This window comes from Schistocerca americana, unplaced genomic scaffold (genome assembly GCF_021461395.2).
Source record: "Schistocerca americana isolate TAMUIC-IGC-003095 unplaced genomic scaffold, iqSchAmer2.1 HiC_scaffold_141, whole genome shotgun sequence".
NCBI lineage: Eukaryota > Metazoa > Arthropoda > Insecta > Orthoptera > Acrididae > Schistocerca > Schistocerca americana.
Window position 1 is genome coordinate 350,001 of NW_025725491.1, and position 7,500 is coordinate 357,500.

General features: G+C 51.1%; 1 non-coding gene across 1 annotated transcript in view; it reads left to right on the forward strand.

Moving 5' to 3' along the window:
* The first annotated feature begins 5,905 nt into the window (after positions 1–5,905).
* The window catches only part of LOC124567897, a 1,910-nt gene continuing 315 nt past the window's right edge, over positions 5,906–7,500 (forward strand). The window contains exon 1 of the ribosomal RNA XR_006971034.1: positions 5,906–7,500. This exon is cut by the window's right edge and continues 315 nt beyond it. This is a non-coding gene — a ribosomal RNA (small subunit ribosomal RNA).

Consider the following 7,500-nt stretch of genomic DNA (forward strand, 5'->3'; position numbering starts at 1 on the left):
TGTCATTCACCATGTTTTATACTCTTGTAAACCGCTATGGCTGAAGAGCGGCGTAGTGTGCCGCTGCCAGCCTACCTGAATTGTACAGGTTTTAAAATAACAATAAAGTAAAAAAAAAAAAAAAAAAAAAAAGAGTTATGTCCAATATGCGACATTCCCGCTGTCCCTATACATGAGCTGCGAGCTGTACCACTTACGAGCTACAGACGCGATCGCGTTGCTCTCTGTACGAATGCAGATGCTCAGCGGTCAGCTAGGAGGCGCTCCATCCATGTCGGTACCGGTGAGCGTTGCACTCGCAGTCGCAAAAACGTACGGCAAGTATATTACTCGGAAGAGTCAATGACAGTCCAAGCCCCCCTGCGTGGGAAGAGTCTTTCTAGGCCATGACCCACCGGAAGGGCGCAGCGTCCCCCACCCCAGACATGTGACGTCACACTATCGGTATTGACGACTAGACTGATTCCTTATAATCATTTGCCATACACCGGTGGAAGCTGCCGAGACGAGTAACTACATGGCGGCCTCGCCGTGTCACTAATGTACAGAGATACAACAGTTTCGACTGGAACCGGATGAAACGTATACACGGCGCTGATTAGTAATAGATAGAGCCATCAAAATACAGATAATGTATACAACTGTCCGTATACATGCTGAAAGACTCTGCTCACAATCACAACCACACGTCAGCCAGACACTCTTATCACGCACTACTCTCTGCCTGTAACAGGCACAGAGACAATATGTAAGCACCAGCATGGAACAACACCCAGTGCATCCTCTCCGCCACATTAGACTATCCACACTATCATAACCAGACCGGGAGGTCCACTCACAAAACAGAATATCCCACCCTTCCGACAACCACCATTGCTCAGCTAAGCCACCAACACCCACACATGTCCTACACAGGGGTACACCCAACATCACAATACTGCCTCCTGTCACAGCACACAAACAATGGCAGGAATGAAAGACACAGGTCTGCCACAAGCATGGAATCAGAGCGCCGCCTGTTATGAGCCAAAGGTGCACCCTGACGTGGCAAATCAGATGATGCCGCAGTCATTTACTTACGATAATCACAATCAACAAACCGGCCCCCCCCCCCCCCCAAAACACCTTTCCTTACAACAATGTGTACCTTAACCTAACCCGTATTGTGCCTTAACCTAACCCGTATTGTGCCTTAACCTAACCCGTATTGTGCCTTAACCTAACCCGTATTGTCCCTTAACCTAACCCGTATTGTGCCTTAACCTAACCCGTATTGTGCCTTAACCTAACCCGTATTGTGCCTTAACCTAACCCGTATTGTGCCTTAACCTAACCCGTATTGTGCCTTAACCTAACCCACGTTGTGCCTTAACCTAACCCACGTTGTGCCTTAACCTAACCCACGTTGTGCCTTAACCTAACCCACGTTGTGCCTTAACCTAACCCACGTTGTGCCTTAACCTAACCCACGTTGTGCCTTAACCTAACCCACGTTGTGCCTTAACCTAACCCGTATTGTGCCTTAACCTAACCCGTATTGTGCCTTAACCTAACCCGTATTGTGCCTTAACCTAACCCGTATTGTGCCTTAACCTAACCCGTATTGTGCCTTAACCTAACCCGTATTGTGCCTTAACCTAACCCGTATTGTGCCTTAACCTAACCCGTATTGTGCCTTAACCTAACCCGTATTGTGCCTTAACCTAACCCGTATTGTGCCTTAACCTAACCCACGTTGTGCCTTAACCTAACCCACGTTGTGCCTTAACCTAACCCACGTTGTGCCTTAACCTAACCCACGTTGTGCCTTAACCTAACCCACGTTGTGCCTTAACCTAACCCACGTTGTGCCTTAACCTAACCCACGTTGTGCCTTAACCTAACCCACGTTGTGCCTTAACCTAACCCACGTTGTGCCTTAACCTAACCCATATTGTGCCTTAACCTAACCCATATTGTGCCTTAACCTAACCCATATTGTGCCTTAACCTAACCCATATTGTGCCTTAACCTAACCCATATTGTGCCTTAACCTAACCCATATTGTGCCTTAACCTAACCCATATTGTGCCTTAACCTAACCCATATTGTGCCTTAACCTAACCCATATTGTGCCTTAACCTAACCCATATTGTGCCTTAACCTAACCCATATTGTGCCTTAACCTAACCCATATTGTGCCTTAACCTAACCCATATTGTGCCTTAACCTAACCCATATTGTGCCTTAACCTAACCCATATTGTGCCTTAACCTAACCCGTATTGTGCCTTAACCTAACCCGTATTGTGCCTTAACCTAACCCGTATTGTGCCTTAACCTAACCCGTATTGTACCTTAACCTAACCCGTATTGTGCCTTAACCTAACCCGTATTGTGCCTTAACCTAACCCGTATTGTGCCTTAACCTAACCCGTATTGTGCCTTAACCTAACCCGTATTGTGCCTTAACCTAACCCGTATTGTGCCTTAACCTAACCCGTATTGTGCCTTAACCTAACCCGTATTGTGCCTTAACCTAACCCGTATTGTGCCTTAACCTAACCCGTATTGTGCCTTAACCTAACCCGTATTGTGCCTTAACCTAACCCGTATTGTGCCTTAACCTAACCCGTATTGTGCCTTAACCTAACCCGTATTGTGCCTTAACCTAACCCACGTTGTGCCTTAACCTAACCCACGTTGTGCCTTAACCTAACCCACGTTGTGCCTTAACCTAACCCACGTTGTGCCTTAACCTAACCCACGTTGTGCCTTAACCTAACCCACGTTGTGCCTTAACCTAACCCACGTTGTGCCTTAACCTAACCCACGTTGTGCCTTAACCTAACCCACGTTGTGCCTTAACCTAACCCACGTTGTGCCTTAACCTAACCCACGTTGTGCCTTAACCTAACCCATATTGTGCCTTAACCTAACCCATATTGTGCCTTAACCTAACCCATATTGTGCCTTAACCTAACCCATATTGTGCCTTAACCTAACCCATATTGTGCCTTAACCTAACCCATATTGTGCCTTAACCTAACCCATATTGTGCCTTAACCTAACCCATATTGTGCCTTAACCTAACCCATATTGTGCCTTAACCTAACCCATATTGTGCCTTAACCTAACCCATATTGTGCCTTAACCTAACCCATATTGTGCCTTAACCTAACCCATATTGTGCCTTAACCTAACCCATATTGTGCCTTAACCTAACCCATATTGTGCCTTAACCTAACCCATATTGTGCCTTAACCTAACCCATATTGTGCCTTAACCTAACCCATATTGTGCCTTAACCTAACCCATATTGTGCCTTAACCTAACCCATATTGTGCCTTAACCTAACCCATATTGTGCCTTAACCTAACCCATATTGTGCCTTAACCTAACCCATATTGTGCCTTAACCTAACCCATATTGTGCCTTAACCTAACCCATATTGTGCCTTAACCTAACCCATATTGTGCCTTAACCTAACCCATATTGTGCCTTAACCTAACCCATATTGTGCCTTAACCTAACCTATATTGCGCCTTAACCTAACCCATGTTGCGCCTTAACCTAACCTATGTTGCGCCTTAACCTAACCTATGTTGCGCCTTAACCTAACCTACGTTGCGCCTTAACCTAACCTATATTGCGCCTTAACCTAACCTATATTGCGCCTTAACCTAACCTATATTGCGCCTTAACCTAACCTATATTGCGCCTTAACCTAACCTATATTGCGCCTTAACCTAACCTATATTGCGCCTTAACCTAACCTACGTTGCGCCTTAACCTAACCCACGTTGCGCCTTAACCTAACCCACGTTGCGCCTTAACCCAACCCACGTTGCGCCTTAACCCAACCCACGTTGCGCCTTAACCCAACCCACGTTGGGCCTTAACCCAACCCACGTTGCGCCTTAACCCAACCCACGTTGGGCCTTAACCCAACACACGTTGGGCCTTAACCCAACACACGTTGGGCCTTAACCCAACACACGTTGGGCCTTAACCCAACACACGTTGGGCCTTAACCCAACACACGTTGGGCCTTAACCCAACACACGTTGGGCCTTAACCCAACACACGTTGGGCCTTAACCCAACACACGTTGGGCCTTAACCCAACACACGTTGGGCCTTAACCCAACACACGTTGGGCCTTAACCCAACACACGTTGGGCCTTAACCCAACACACGTTGGGCCTTAACCCAACACACGTTGGGCCTTAACCCGCTCTGTAATTGTCATACGACGCGTTAAATTAGTGTAGTGTTGCCTAACTGCAACCCCCGCAATATAGTTTGCTACTCGCACTGCCTGGTCCCCAGTGTATCGCTTCATGTTAAACACCTTGCAGCGATACACTGTAATGTGGATGGCAGCAGGACGTACATGCTCAATGCCCTTCGCAGTTGTTCATTGGCATTCGCATGGCGAAGCACTTAGCCTACGCTGTGGTACGGCCTGTGTCAACTGTCCGCTGATGTTGTACGTCCAAATCACACACTGTACTGCACATTGGTCCTCATGTACTGAATGATACATCGTGGTACATGTGACCGTACAACGACTGCGCCAACAACGGCGAACCATGCGGTCCAACTGTTGTGCACTCAGCTATGTGTCGTCTCCCTATAAGAGCCGGATTGCAGTGTGGTATGCCCTGGATGGCGATCAGCATGAGCCGTCTGTTGATGTAGTGGCGCGTGTTGTCAGACGTAGTCGTCTCTTCTCACACACCGTGACAGCATGGTGCACTGCGTTCCACATCTGCGACATGCGACAGAGGCCGGTTGACAGTCGTTCGCGCAATGGACATCGCATACGTACGGGGGCCACCTTCCACGTGTTCGCGAAGCGTGCACATGTTGTTGCGTGTATGTGGGCAGACATAGTGTGTCGTGACACCTGACACAGGCATGCAACAATCGTTGAATTTGCAAATGGCGATGGACGTCTACGTTTGCTGGTGACGTTACGCAAATGAACAACTGGTAAACCGTTGTGGTGCGGTTGTTCTCGCTAGAGGTGAATCAGTGATGGCGACGATCGGTTGAGCTACCAACCGGTTGTTTCAGCGATACCCACCATGCCCACGAACGTGAATGGCATGTGGGTGTGAAGCGATACGCGGCGGTGGCTGGGTGGGACCGTCCCCGGCCGGTGAGGGGGGGCCTCCCGGCGTGCTGGCCGCGCGGTGCGTGGGCGCACGCGCTACAGCCGGCTGGTGGGGGCGGCCAGTGGCAGGCGCGCCGGCCGACGGAGGCGGCAGGCGGCGCAGCTGCGCGCCGGCGCACCCTGCACGCGGCGCCGTGCGGCCAAAGTAGGTCCTCGCGGGCCCGGTGCGAAGCGCGGTGGACATCTGCAGTGTGCTGGTCCGATTGAGGACTGTGTGCGCTGAGGATGCGCCGCCGCCCGGCGCTCGGCGCCGCGACGCCGTCTGCTGCTCGGTCGCCTCTGCGGTTCTCGCAGGTGGTTTGTATCGCAGCTGTGCGGACGTGTTGGCGCGTGCGCTGTGCTGGGAGAGTTCGCTTCGGCACCCAAGTGGGGCTTTTGTCCTTCTGTGGCGCTGGCGTTGGAGCTGCCGGCCACCGTAGGTGGCGCGTGTTGTCTCCCGCCGGCAATGCCACGACAGCACGCTCCCGGGCCTCTGTCGGCAGCGGCAAGCTCAGTTGGGAGCACGGGTGGTCGCACCTAAAGCGTCTACTCGCCAAACTCCGGGCGATTGCGCCTCTCTCGAACCCGACCAAGTACTTAGGACGGCGCTGCGCGCCGCCGGGACCTGAGAGGGTTTCGAGGTGTATCGTGCAGGGGAGCTCAGCCTCCTCCTGTTTGCAGAATAATTGAGCGGACGCTTGCGTGTTCGCGCGGGCCCCCGGGACACACTCCCGGGCGGCCGGCTGCTCAGCTCTAGTTGACGCAGCTCCCTGGTTGATCCTGCCAGTAGTCATATGCTTGTCTCAAAGATTAAGCCATGCATGTCTCAGTACAAGCCGCATTAAGGTGAAACCGCGAATGGCTCATTAAATCAGTTATGGTTCCTTAGATCGTACCCACGTTACTTGGATAACTGTGGTAATTCTAGAGCTAATACATGCAAACAGAGTCCCGACCAGAGATGGAAGGGACGCTTTTATTAGATCAAAACCAATCGGTCGGCTCGTCCGGTCCGTTTGCCTTGGTGACTCTGAATAACTTTGGGCTGATCGCACGGTCCTCGTACCGGCGACGCATCTTTCAAATGTCTGCCTTATCAACTGTCGATGGTAGGTTCTGCGCCTACCATGGTTGTAACGGGTAACGGGGAATCAGGGTTCGATTCCGGAGAGGGAGCCTGAGAAACGGCTACCACATCCAAGGAAGGCAGCAGGCGCGCAAATTACCCACTCCCGGCACGGGGAGGTAGTGACGAAAAATAACGATACGGGACTCATCCGAGGCCCCGTAATCGGAATGAGTACACTTTAAATCCTTTAACGAGTATCTATTGGAGGGCAAGTCTGGTGCCAGCAGCCGCGGTAATTCCAGCTCCAATAGCGTATATTAAAGTTGTTGCGGTTAAAAAGCTCGTAGTTGGATTTGTGTCCCACGCTGTTGGTTCACCGCCCGTCGGTGTTTAACTGGCATGTATCGTGGGACGTCCTGCCGGTGGGGCGAGCTGAAGGCGTGCGACGCGCCTCGTGCGTGCTCGTGCGTCCCGAGGCAGACCCCGTTGCAATCCTACCAGGGTGCTCTTGAGTGAGTGTCTCGGTGGGCCGGCACGTTTACTTTGAACAAATTAGAGTGCTTAAAGCAGGCAAGCCCGCCTGAATACTGTGTGCATGGAATAATGGAATAGGACCTCGGTTCTATTTTGTTGGTTTTCGGAACCCGAGGTAATGATTAATAGGGACAGGCGGGGGCATTCGTATTGCGACGTTAGAGGTGAAATTCTTGGATCGTCGCAAGACGAACAGAAGCGAAAGCATTTGCCAAGTATGTTTTCATTAATCAAGAACGAAAGTTAGAGGTTCGAAGGCGATCAGATACCGCCCTAGTTCTAACCATAAACGATGCCAGCCAGCGATCCGCCGCAGTTCCTCCGATGACTCGGCGGGCAGCCTCCGGGAAACCAAAGCTTTTGGGTTCCGGGGGAAGTATGGTTGCAAAGCTGAAACTTAAAGGAATTGACGGAAGGGCACCACCAGGAGTGGAGCCTGCGGCTTAATTTGACTCAACACGGGAAACCTCACCAGGCCCGGACACCGGAAGGATTGACAGATTGATAGCTCTTTCTTGATTCGGTGGGTGGTGGTGCATGGCCGTTCTTAGTTGGTGGAGCGATTTGTCTGGTTAATTCCGATAACGAACGAGACTCTAGCCTGCTAACTAGTCGCGTGACATCCTTCGTGCTGTCAGCGATTACTTTTCTTCTTAGAGGGACAGGCGGCTTCTAGCCGCACGAGATTGAGCAATAACAGGTCTGTGATGCCCTTAGATGTTCTGGGCCGCACGCGCGCTACACTGAAGGAATCAGCGT